Here is a 13,732-nt window from a genome sequence, read left to right on the forward strand (position 1 = left end):
CAATGTAGATTTTCCATTTGTCTCAGGAGCTATTTTCCAGCATTTATCTATGAAGTTATGAAACATTGAATGAAATTCAGGAGCTATCCTCTGATAGGGTGCGCATATGTGGCTTCTGTCTACCACTATATCAGCTTTTACCATTTTGAAAATACTAAGAGTGCTTTCTATAATTGGAAAAGTACTCCCCCCTGGTAACAGTGCCTGTGGATATAATCAACATGTATATGTAATATGCATGTGCCAGAAAGCTGTGCCAAAAAGAGTTGAGCTATATTTGTATCATCATCAAGGAACTTGAGAAATCTATCCTTCGGAATAGACTAGCTTTCTCATGCTTGCTAACAAAAGCTACTTTTGTATGGACAGCCATGGGAAGTGGTGTCAGTTGTCAAAAGTGATAACAATCCAATCCTTTACAAGATCCCAGGTTTGCCTATGAATTGTTCTCTATATGGACATTTCTTAGGTGTAGGATTCATCTGAATCACTTGAGTATAGCTTTAGTGGTTGGTTATCAGAATCAAGGACTCTTTTCCTCGTACAAAGTAAAGTAACCCTATCCTTTGCTATTGCTTGTGTCTAAATGATACGATGATTAGTACACTTGTGTCGTCTCTCCAGCCCTGGCATGAATCCTTGTACAGAGTAATACCCCACTTCTGTATGAGACCAAACCTATACAAGCCACCTCACTTGTTTTTCATATTATTCTCATGAGGCTATGTCACAAAATGTGCAGGTAAAATAAAACAATGCCAATTTACAAATGACTTTAGTGAAGAATAAATGTTAATGTTTAGCAAGTTTGGCATTACTATTTTATTGCTTTTCAATAAGTCTAAAATACTGTGTTCATATATCTCCTTATGATTCTAATTGAAGAGACATACTTAAGTATTAAAAATCCAACAGTTTAGCCATGTAACTTTGCAATCTTATATCTCATGCTTGAAGACATGCCTAAAAATATTACTCACAAAAGAAGGAAAAAATGCATACTTGTGTTCCTTACAGAGAATAGTAGTGTAGGTTCTACTTTGTTCTGTTGTTAACTTCCCTTTTGAACTGAAATACTTTCTATTTTGTTCTGTTATTTACTTCCTTTAGACTTAGCAGGGATAGCACCTAAAGTGGAGCCCAAGACAAGGGCTTATGTGCAGGTAATTTATTTCAGAAAATGACATACATCAAGGAAGAAAAGTAGAGGCTTTGAAAGAGTCAAACAAGGAAGGAGGAAAAGCCATTCCAAGGATGCATTATTTTGTTGGTCACCACTATGGGCACTACAGTGTTCATCTGTGTTCATTCCAATTAGGTATCCTGTGAGGAGCCACAGAGAGTGTGCCTTATAACTATTCTTCCAAGGGGTAGAATAGAGAAACATGTACTCATCAGCTTCCCTCCACCAGTGGTCAAGAGTTGACCAATAGGGTATAAACTTTCTTGCATTTCTAGGTTTACACATGCTTCAGAATGAATAAGTTTTTGCAAACACTTTACATGGGGGTTGGAGGGCAGAGAAACCCTGGAGCGGAAAGTGAGATACATGGCGCAAGTCAGATGAGGTTGAGTTGCTGCCAGGTCCTACCTATGAGCAGCTGGTTGCCACAACAATAGCTGCAGTTAAGACGTTGGCCAAGAGCCAACAGGTGCATGAACATGTACTAAAACATGAGTGAACTGCAGGTTAAAACCACCATGAGATACCGTCTGACACCTGAAAGAATGGCATGACCAAAAAGACGAGAGAACGAGCGTCAGCGAGATGTAGAGAAAAAGGAATTCTTCTATACTGTTGGTGGGCATGTAAATTGGTACAGCCATTATGAAAAAAATGGTATAGGTGTTCCTCACAAAATTAAAAGTAGAACTACCATATGCCCAGCAATTTGTCTTCTGAATATATACCCAAAGAAAATGAAATCATTACCAATCAAAGATAGCTGCACTTCTGTGTTCATTATTCACAATAGTCAAGATATGGAAACAACCTAAGTGTCCATCAAGGGATGAAAGGATCAAGCAATTGTGGCATGTATACATCCAACAGAATATTATTCAGCCATAAAAAGAAGGCAATTCTGCCATTTGCAGCAACACGGATGAACCTGTGCTAAGTAAAATAAGTTAGAGAAAATGAAATACTGCATGATCTCACTTACATGTGGAATCTAAAAATGTTGAACTCATAGAAGCAGAGAGTAGAATGATGGTTGCCGGGGCAAGGGCATGGGAGGAAAGGGGAGATTTTAGTCAAAGGGTACATACTTTCGTTTATAAGATAAATAAGTTCAGGGGATCTAATATACAGCATGGTGACTATAGTTAACAGTCCTGAATTGTATATTTGAAATGCGCTTGAATATTCTCACCACAAAACAAAACAAAACAAAAAGGGCTACTAGGTGAGGTGATAAATGTGTTAACTAACTTGATTGTGGTAGTCATGTCACAAAATTCATAGACATAGAATCATCATGTTGTATGCCTTAATATAATTTTGTTTGTCAATTATACCTCAATAAATCTGGAAAATTTTAAAAATTTGGTGTAGAGGACGTGAGATGGTTCACAGATGTTTGATTTATCAGCTAATAAAGAATAGTGAAGGAGGAGTTTAAAGGAGGTCAGGCAAATGCTTTAAAGGAGGTGTAAGATATTACCACACCCTATAAGAGGGCGTAAATCAGCCCCTCTCCCCCACAAAACTGGCCCTCCAAGCTCTGACAATATCACGTGCTAGTGAAGAAGCGCAGTAACTGGAACCCTTATGCATTGCTGATGGACAGACAGAAAAAAGTACAGCCATTTTGGAAAAACAGTTTGGCAGTTTTTTATAAAGTTAAACATATATGACTCAGCAATGCTACTGATTATTTATCCAAATGAAATAAAAACTTATGTTCCCACAAAACCTGCACATGAATGTGTATAGCAGCTTAATTTGTGATTACCAAAAACTGGAAACAACCCAAATGTCCTACAACTAATGAATGTGTAAACAATCCGTGGTGCTTCCACACAATGGAATACTTCTCAAAGTATTCAGAGGAATCAACCACTCATACATGGAACAACATGGATGAGCATCAGATACATTATGCTAAGTGGAAGAAGCCAACTGCAAGGACTCCATACTGTGTAATTCCTTTTATATAACGTTCTAGAAAAGGCAAAACTATAGGGACAGAAAATAGGGCTGAAGCCACTGTATCGTGAGTGAAGGACTGGCCAGTCCGGGAGAAAAGGCAGAGAGCTAATGGACACTTTTTCAGTTAAGGCTGAGGTTTTATATTTATATGAAAGCAGAGTTAAATTCTTTTAGAGATCAATGAAAATCTCTAATTTATATGTTTTTCTATTGTTAAAATGACATAGTTACTTATCTCCTGTTTAGTTCTAATACTATTATATGTCTGCTAATAGGTTATGACCTAGGGGTAGATGTAAAACGCTGAATAACAACAGTCCTTGCCCTTGAAAACCTGTATTTTCTGATAGGGAAGGCAACTGTAAAATAAAAAATTTCAATTCAGTGTGACTAATTATGTAAGAAGTACATGTCCTCGATATGGTGATAATGCCAAGAGTGAAATGATTGCCTTGTCCCCTCCTGGGTCTGGGAAGGCATTACAGAGGAAGAGATGCTTGAGCTGAGTCTAAGCAAGCAAATAACATTTTACTATTAAAACAAGAGGTGTGTAGGTGTGGCAGGGCATTCCAGAAGTGGAAAAGAATATCCAAAGCCATGGGGGCTGAAAATAGCACGGTGAGTTTGATGTTTGGTGTGGGTGGAACACAGGTTGCATGTGGGGAGAAGAAAGGAATGAATGTTCTTTGACAGATAATAGAGGGCCTGGCATGTCATGCTAAGAATCGGAGTTTTATCTAGTTCAGGAGAGGTTGAAATTTGATAGCCTGAATATTAAGCTAGGGCTTCATATGTTTGTTTTTAAGAATGTGGGTATATTTTCGTGCCCATCAATGCCACACACATATATATATACTGGAATACCAGTACTCAGCCATAAAAAGGAATGAAGTAATGGCATTTGTAGCAACCTGGATGGGATTGGAGACTATTATTCTAAGTGAGGTAACTCAGGAATGGAAAACCAAACACTTTATGTTCTCACACGTAAGTGGGAGCTAAGCTATGAGGATGCAAAGGCATAAGAATGACCAATGGACTTTGGGGCTCAGGGAGAAAGGATGGGAAGAAAGTGAGGGATAAAGGACTACAAATTGGATTCACTGTATACTGCTCAGGAAATGGGTGCACCAAAATCTCACAAATCACCACTAAAGAACTTATTCATGTAGCCAAATACCACCTGTTCCCCCCAAAAAACTATGGAAATAGATTTAAAAATTTAAAAAGAATGTGGATGTATTTTCAACATGAACATTTTGGAAAATGTGCATACAAATCCAGGCTTCCAGCTTCTCTTGAAAAATTGGAACATCTGGTGACCGCGGGCCTACACTCATTCCTATGTGGCAGCAACTGGCTGGAGTCAAAAGCAGCTGCCTCCCTTAAGTGCCTTGAGGCGGAGCATGTGCCTCTTCCTCTGGGTGTAGTCCCAACCACCACCTGTCATTTTACACCCAGCCCTCTTTACTCACTTTTGTACCTGCCTGCCCCTGGCAGATATTTGAGCTTGTGCCTCTGCTGGAGACAGTGGGGAGCCAGTGAAAGGCTTCAGGCAGGGGAATCATGTGATCAGACTTTTCACTATAAAAGGATTAGTCAGGCATGGCTATGGAAGGTGGATTGACATGGGATAAATCTGAAAGTGGAGAATCAGTTAGGAAATAATTGCCAGTCTAGGAAAGAGATGAACGCTTAACTGAACTTAGTAGGGGGCTGGAGGTGAGATAACAGAGTCTAGACGTATTAAGGATGATTTGGTGACAGGATGTGAAGGGTAGTGGAGAAAAAGAAGTCTAGAGTGGCTCTTGGCTTAGGCAACCAACTGGGTGATCTGTGATGCCATTAACCTAGATATGGAATACAGATTCTCAGGGGAAGATAGTGATTCTGTTTTGAATGTGCTGCAGTTGGAGATATGTTGACTACCCAACAGAGAGCTGAATATATGGATCTGGAGCCAAAGATTTGGGAGCCGTGAGCACATTTGTGGTACTGAGGCCCCAGTGGGTTGAGTGAAAAGGAAAGAACCAAAAAGGAAGCACTAGAGGAAGTGGACCTAGCTAGCCAAGGGAGATGCACAATTGGTGTTATTGATTCCGACATGCTACTAACTCTTTAAAATATACTTATAAATTATAAGTTAGAAACATTTTCTTCTTAATTCAATAGAATATACTTTAATTTATATACTAATGACACTGGTATTCGAAGATTAAAGTTTCCCCTTGTGTGAAGATTAAAGCTTCCATGGGATGTATATGATGCAGAGGAGTCACACACGTGAAAAAACTGACTCTTATGCAGAGACAAAGTAATTTTAAATGTAAAAAAACAAAAACCCAAGACATTTGTGCATAATGATGTATAGGATTATTGGTTGGTTGCATTAGTTCTGTTATGACAGATAGCATCTTTTTCTAGCTGAGAGTAATTATCTATAAGCAGGAAATGTTCAATAGAACATAGACTTGAAAGAGCAAATTCAAATTTCTAAACCTCCTAGCATAAGCGGCAATTAGATTCACACCATCATGCTTTATATGTTCTATTTAATACATTTTTATGGATTAGGACAGAGCTGTATCCTTGAGTGAATAGTATAGAATTTTATATGAGGAATAGTATAGAATTTTATATGAGGGGTCATAGCTATTCCTTTAAGAAACATTTGCAGAATAAGTAATTGGAAGATTGGGGAAGCTGGAGGAATGTATAAATGAGCTTTGGTGGAGCTGTCATTTAGAAGTAAAACTGGCTAAATCTTGAACACAAATGAATTCAGAATAATGCACATTATTCTAGTGTTTATCTACTCAGAACATTAATTTCAGAGGTTAACTAAGACTTTATGGAAAAGAATAAGATTTCCCATTTCCATGAACATATTGTAATATCAGTATAGCATCCTGCTTTTTAGTATCTATTTGGAAAAAAATCAAGATGACTGGATTTATCATCTTGTGAGTACTCAGAGAATTGATTTGTAACTTCCATTTAGCATTTTGGGGGATAATCTGGCTGAGGCCTCTGTGCATGGATAGAATAGCCCCTTAATTTTACATTTTATCCTTTGCCTCCCCTCCCCACTTCTTTTTCTGTCTGAAGATGTTGCTTCCTTTTCCGCCAGGTATATTCTGACTATTCTTTCTAGAAGATGGCATTCAGAAAATGCACACATATCAACATGCACTATATTTAGTTTGAAATATTCGTTGCTGAATAACATCCCACGTGAAGGGGGTTCTGCTGATGATAATGGAAGTCTCTTTCTTTTATGATTTTTTCCCAGTTAATAATCTTGTGATTCTTGTTTAAGAATCACATTCCATTCTTGGTCTCCTGTATAGCTAAGATGTAACAAGTGAAGAGATTAATAGTACTATTAATCAGTTGTTGATTCTGTGCTATATCTAGAAAGGAATGAGCTGATGATGGAAGAAGTATTCTCATTGAAGGTTTCCTATTTGGGTCCTGTAAGCTAGTAAATCCATATATTGTAATCACTTTTATCATACTCTATAATCACTTTCCTTAATTTTTGTTCTCAGCAGTGGTCTCCATTTTGTAGCTCCAAAATGGTCTTATTCTCATTAAAAGAAAAGTTACAGTGGTTACTGTTCTATGAGCAGTTCTCTTGAGGGTTCTGTTCATTAAAATAATAACTCTAAAGGAAATATCAGACCTTTGAGGAGTATGGTTATGTTAATGTAAACCTGTACATTTAAGAATAGTTTACTAATGCTTTTTTACATTATATAATATATAATGTAAATATGTATATTTACATTATGTAATATACATCTTTCACCTTCCCCTGCTAGGCATCATAATCCCCTAATTACAGGAAAGGATTTTAGATAACTACTTTTCTTCTTTGTAATCCATTTAACTTGCATTAATTAGGCAAATGCCTTGTTAGGTAAATGTACTAGATATTTTATTTTTAACCACAGCCCAAGATAAGAAAGCCCAGAATTGCAGAATCAAAAGAGGAGTCATTTCTGGGGTTTGGTAGATTTATGGAAAATCTCTGATATTAAAATTAAACTTAAGGCTCAGCAGAAAGCTGTCTCAACTTTTTAAAGGGATGTTTGTAAGATCACAAGTATCTTGAAGAATGAGTTTTATTGAATATCTCCTTTGAATTTAGTATGTGGTAGATTTTATGGATTATAAAATTGGCATACACCTTGTCCCCAGAATACAGGGAGTATATAATCTAGTTGGGAAGTGGGATACACATATGAAGTGGTTAATAAACTTTTTAATATAAGATAATAAAGTGCTAAATATATTTAATACACCTTAATAAGTATTTACTGTGCCAGCCATTGCAATAGTTTCCATGGGAGGTAAAAAGAACAGGTAGGTGCCCTCTACCCACTGCAGAAAATTATACACATACATAAGCCTAACTTTCTCAAGGCCTCCATTCACAGAGTATATGCCCTAAAGTAGAGTCTTATTGTATTCTAAACTTGACTGTTCCCTTACAGTCTAAATCCTCCTTTGTGAATCGTTCAAAGCTGAATCCAGGTCCTACCAGCTGTGTGAAACCTTCATGACTTTAGCTTGCCTCCTTGATAAAAGACTAGAGAGACAGAGAGGGCAAGGGGATAGGTGGAAGGAAGTGTGTTCTGTGTAAGAAATTTGTCAGGCTGAAGTTTGCTACTGAAATCACATAATCACGTAGTGACATGCTAGATGGTACTCATCTGGCCCTGTGGTTTAGATACTAGACAAGTATATGATTGCCAATCCGAGTTTTCTTTTTCCTTTTATTACTATTATTTTTAAACTTTTAGGTTCATATGGTTTGTCTCTGTTTCCCCACCCAAATATCATGTTGAATTGTAATCCCCACGTTTCAAGGGAGGGACCTGGTGGAAGGTGATTGGATCATGGGGGCGGCTTTCTCCATACTGTTCTCATGATAGTGAGTGAGTTCTCATGAGATCTGATGGTTTAAAAGTGTGACACGTCCCCCCTTGCTCTCTCCCGCCACTATGTAAGACATGCCTTTCTTCCCCTTCACCTTCTGCCATGATTTTAAGTTTCCCGAGGCCTCCCTAGCCATGCAGAACTCTGAGTCAATGAAACCTCTTTTCTTTATAAATTACCCAGTCTCAGGTAGTTCTTTATATCAGTGTGAAAACAAGACTAATACAGGGGTATATATGAAGGTTTGTTACATAGGTAAACTCATGTCGTGGGGGCTTATTGTACAGATTATTTCGTCACCCAGGTATTAAGCCTAGTACCCTATAGTTATTTTTCTGCTCCTCTCCCTCCTCCCACACTCCACTCTCAAATAGACTCCATTGTCTGTTGTTCCCTTTTTTGTGTTCATGATTTCTGCAAAATCCATGTTTCTGCAAAAGATATGATCTTGTTCTTTTTTATGGCTGCATAGTATTCCATGGTGTATATGTACCACATTTTCTTTATCTAATCTGTCGTTGGTGGGCATTTAGGTTGATTCCACATCTTTGCTATTGTAAATAGTGCTGCAACGAACATTTGCATGCACGTCTTTTTTATGGTAGAATGATTTATATTCCCCTATATACCCAGTAATGGGATTGCTGGGTCAAATGGTAGTTCTGCTTTTAGCTCTCTGAGGAATCACCATACTGCTTTCCATAATGGTTGAACTAATTTACACTTCCACCAACAGTGTTTAAGGGTTCTCTTTTCTCCACAACCTTGACAGCATCTGTTATTTTTTGACTTTTTAATAATGGCCATTGTGACTGGTGTGAGATGGTATCTCATTGTGGTTTTGACTTGCATTTCTCTAATGATCAGGGATATTGAACTTTATTTCATATGCTTGTTGAAGACATATATATGTCTTCTTTTGAAAAGTATCTGTTCGTGTCCTTTGCCTGCTTTTTAATGGGATTGTTTTTCTCTTGTAAATTTAAGTTCCTTATAGATGCTGGATATTAGACCTTTGTCAGATGCATAGCTTGCAAATATTTTCTCCCATTCTGTAGGTTGTCTGTTTACTCTGTTGATAGTTTCTTTTGCTGTCTAGAAGCTCTTAAGTTTAATTAGATGCTGTTTGTCAATTTTCAATTTTGTTGCGATTAGTTTTGGTGTCATTGTAATGAAATCTTTGCCCATTCCTGTGTGCAGGACGGTATTGCCTAGGTTGTCTTCCAGGGATTTCAATGGTTTAGGGTTTCATATTGCAGTCTTTAGTCCATCTCAAGTTGATTTTTATATATGATGTAAGGAAGGGGTCCAGCTTCAATCTTCTGCATATGGCTAGCCAGTTGTCCCAGCACTGTTTATTGAATAGGGAGTCTTTTCCCCATTACTTGTTTTTGTCAGCTTTGTTGAAGATCAGATGGTCTTAGGTGTACATCCTTGTTTCTGGGCTCTCTATTCTGTTCTGTTGGTTTATGTGCCTGTTTTTGTACTAGTACCATGTTGTTTTGGTTACTGTAGCCCTGTAGTATAGTTTGAAGTCAGGTAATGTAATGCCTCCAGCTTTGTTTGTTCTTTTTGCTTATGATTGTCTTGGCTATTTGGGCTCTTTTTTGGTTTCATATAAATTTTAAAATAGTTTTTTCTAGTTCTGTGAAGCATATCATTGGTAGTTTGATAGGAATAAGATGGAATCTGTAAATTGCTTTGGGCAGTATGACTATTTTAATAATATTGATTCTTCCTATCCATGAGCATGGTATGCTTTTCTATTTGTTTGTGTCTACTCTGATTTCCTTGAGCAATGTTTTGTAATTCTCATTGTAGAGATCTTTCACTTCCCTGGTTAGCTGTATTCCTAGGTATTTTATTCTTTTTGTGACAATTGTGAATCAGATTGCATTCGTGTTTTGGCTCTCAGCTTGACTGTAGTTGGTGTATAAGAATGCTAGTGATTTTTGTACATTGATTTTGTATCCTAAAACTTTGCTGAAGTTGTTTATCAGCTGAAGGAGCTTTTGGGCTAAGACTGTGGGTTTTTCTAGATATAGAATTGTCATGTCATCTGCAAACAGGGGTAATTCAACTTGCTCTCTTTCTAGTTGGTTGCCCTTTATTTCTTTCTGTTGCCTCATTGGTCTGGCTAGGACTTCTAATACTATGTTGCATAGTAGAGGTGAGAGAAGGCATCCCTGTCTTGTGCCAGTTTTCAAGGGGGAATGATTCCAGCTTTTGCCCACTCAGTATGATGTTGCTGTGGGTTTGTCATAGACAGTTCTTATTATTTTGAGTTATGCTCATTCAATACCTAGTTTATTGAGAGTTTTTAACCTGAAGGGATGTTGAATTTTATTGAAAGCCTTTTCTGCATCTATTGAGATAATCATGTGGTTTTTGTCTTTAGTTCTGTTTATGTTAATCTGAGTTTTAGATACTTATTCATCCACCCTAGAAATATTCATTGAGTATTTGCTTTGGGTGAGGCATTATTCCAGGAGTAGGAATAGAATAGTGAATAAGGCAAGTCCCTGCTATCATGGAGCTTACTGTCTAAAGAGAAGAACAGACAAGAAAATGAATCAATTGATTAATAAAACAATTTATATAGTAGCAAATATAAGTGAACTGAAAATAAAGTAGGTAGTTAAAAAGTCACTAGGAGGGGTGTATTTTAGACAGTACTCACAGACACAGGTAAGAGATGGGATAGACAAATGTTAGATGAAATCATTAGGATGGGGCACTGAATGACCTTGAAGGGTAAGAAGCAGGAATGAGAGCTTTCCAGGCAAGGCCTGGGATGGAGATAAGCAAGGATGTGTAGGAGTGGGGAGGAAAGGAAGAGGCAGAGAAGGACGAAAGCCTGGGGAGTCATAGGAAATAAAGTCATGTGTACAGGGTCACATCCAAATACACCTTGAAAGATTGAGTCTTCCTTTTGGACAAGATGGTATACAAATAAATGAATAAATAAATAGCTGTAAGGCCACTTGAACTGGTGGCCAAAAAGCCACTGCTATTAGAGGCTTGAGCAGGGAAGCAAAAATGTGTGAATATTTATCAAATAAATATATGTGTACACAATGGTTTGAACCAAAGTGACATTGAAGTCAGGAATGTCAGCTAGAATGCAACTGCAGCAATCCAGGCACATAAATAGCATTTGTATATCACATTTGCTTTCTTACCTCATTTCATATTCATTTAAACATACCTATTGAGCATCTATCAGGTGCCGGGTGGTATGTAAAGCACTGGAGATACATTGATTAGTCAATCAGTTATGGTCCCTGTTCTCATGGAGATCACAGTCAAGTGGGGAAACAGGAACCAGTCAAATAATTACAAGACTGAATGTCTAATTTCAAATTATGAGAATTACCTTGAAGAAAAAGTAAACAGTATTATGGGAGCACATAACTAAGAGGCTTGGTATCATGTCCTGGTGGGCAAGGCTTCCCTGACGGAAATTGCAGCAGAAATTTGGGATTGAATAAATGTTGATTAGAAAGGGGTGTGTGGGGCAGGGAGGGGGAAAGAACACTCCAAGAAAAAAAAAATGGCATATGCAATATCTATATAGCTGGAAGACATGTGGCCTGTTCAGGGATCTATCTGTAAGGTGCATCTGGAACACAGAGGGTAAATTGGTAATTGGTGTGGATTATGAGTTAGGGTTGCAGACATAGGCTGGGCCAAGTACTGGGAGCCATGTAATCTATACCTGGGAGTTTACACATTACCCTATGAGCAGTAGAAACCATTGAAAGATGTTAGGCAGGGAGATGGGATTGTAGACAGGGAATGAGATGGATCAGACATCTGTTTTGAAAATACTCAATGGAGTATTTTCTCTACTGAGTCTGGCCTCAGTAGAGAGAGAGGAGCAACAGTGGATGCAGGGAGGCTCTTATGGAATTAGGGTGGTGGTTATGGAGATAGAGAGAACTGAATGGGTTTAAGAGATAGTGGGAAGTACAATCAGGAGTAATAGGCAACAGAACTTGGATACATGGAGTGTCAGGGACAGGCAGTGTTAGGATGATTCCTGAGTTTCTGGTTTGTTCAAATGGTTGGTGTTTGCATAGCAACCCTGTCAAGTGTGCATCATTATTATCTCATTTTACACTTACCTGAGGTTCTAAGTGGTTAAACAGTGTGCCCAGGGACACCTTTAATAGGTCACAGAGGTAGGACTCAAACTCTGGTTTATGATTTCAAAACCTGGGTTGTCTCATCTATGCTGTGCTTCTGAGTTGATGACAGAACGAAGAAAGACTGTAGCTCAATGATGGTGACATAAAAACATTGGTCTTTATTATCACAGAGCCATAGAATCTTAGCATTGGGAAGGATTATAGAGAGCTTTCTGATGTGTTTTTCAAGCTTCTTTGACTGTGACTTACAGTGGGAAATGTATTTTACATCACAAATGAACACACACAGAATGGAAATAATTTCTTGACACAGCATTAATACATTGACATGATCTCTGTTATTTTCCATTCTATTATCTTGCATAAAAAATGCTAGTTGCTATCCACAAAATTGATTTCATGATCCAATTAATGAATTGTTTAGACAATACTGATCTAGTCCTCTTAATTTTTAGAAGAGGATTTGAGGCCCAGAACTGGGAAGTGACTTCCCAAGATCTCACAGCCAAGAAGCAAGTGAATTCCTTACCCTTAGTCCAGTTTTTTGTTACTTTCATAAATAAAATTGACTGATAGGTTTGTAAATTTTATCCTTTCAGAAAAAGTAGCTGTTGATAAATTTCTGCTTTTTGGCATTTAGTTTGTTTCTTCCTCTAAAAGTTTTGTTTTACACTAAGGTTAGACCCTCCAGGTCTAACCAATTAAACGAAACATTGCAAGATTTTATTTGAAAAGTAAAGGACATGGAACAGTCAAGATAATAGTAGTGCATTATCTTTGAGAATCTGAGAAAGACTAATAAAAGGCCACAGAAAATGAAAAGCAGTTATCAAAGAGAGGTGATAAAAAAATGAACTTATGAAGTTACCTAAGAAACCAAGGAATAATTGTGAAGCCAAAAATAAAGACAAAATTTTTCTGCTAAGCAGAAATGCCAAATGGAGAACAGAAAGCTTTAATAACATCCAAAATCACAGGTACTGTATTTCATGAGCAAAGTTTAAACATAAATGAAATACATAAGATTAAAAAGCTTAGGTGGGTAATATTGAAAAACAGTGGTACATTGGAAAAATATTTAATGGAGCTATCAGACTGTTAAAGATTTAATAAAATGAAAATTTAAAGTTTACTCAGCTGAACTGAATTAGAAGCTTATAGTAACATTAAGGGAGAAGACAGAGAAAGGGATTTGTTTGCTAGTTTTTACACATGTCCTCTAATCTTGATGGAAATGTAAATTAGTTGCTGAAAATCCTGACAAGTTTTCTGATTATTTTCTCCATCAGATAAGCACAGATGAAGCTCAGGAAGCAGTGAAACAGCTAGGACTGAGGAAAGCAGGGATCAGGAGTCCCATGGTGGGGGAGTTGGAAAATGGTAGCATGTCTGGTGGGAGACTTTTTCTTTTTAAAGATCAATGCAAGAGGCAGAAGAGAAAATACTGTCAATCTAACTTCAGAGCATTATCCATGCAGTCACC

At 37.5% G+C, this 13,732-nt stretch overlaps 1 protein-coding gene across 1 annotated transcript in view; it reads left to right on the forward strand.

Annotated features, from left to right (window-relative positions):
* The window catches only part of CCDC148 (coiled-coil domain containing 148), a 297,456-nt gene that overhangs the window by 194,935 nt on the left and 88,789 nt on the right, over positions 1-13,732 (forward strand). The window lies entirely within an intron of this gene.

This window comes from Nomascus leucogenys, chromosome 17 (genome assembly GCF_006542625.1).
Source record: "Nomascus leucogenys isolate Asia chromosome 17, Asia_NLE_v1, whole genome shotgun sequence".
Taxonomy (NCBI): domain Eukaryota; kingdom Metazoa; phylum Chordata; class Mammalia; order Primates; family Hylobatidae; genus Nomascus; species Nomascus leucogenys.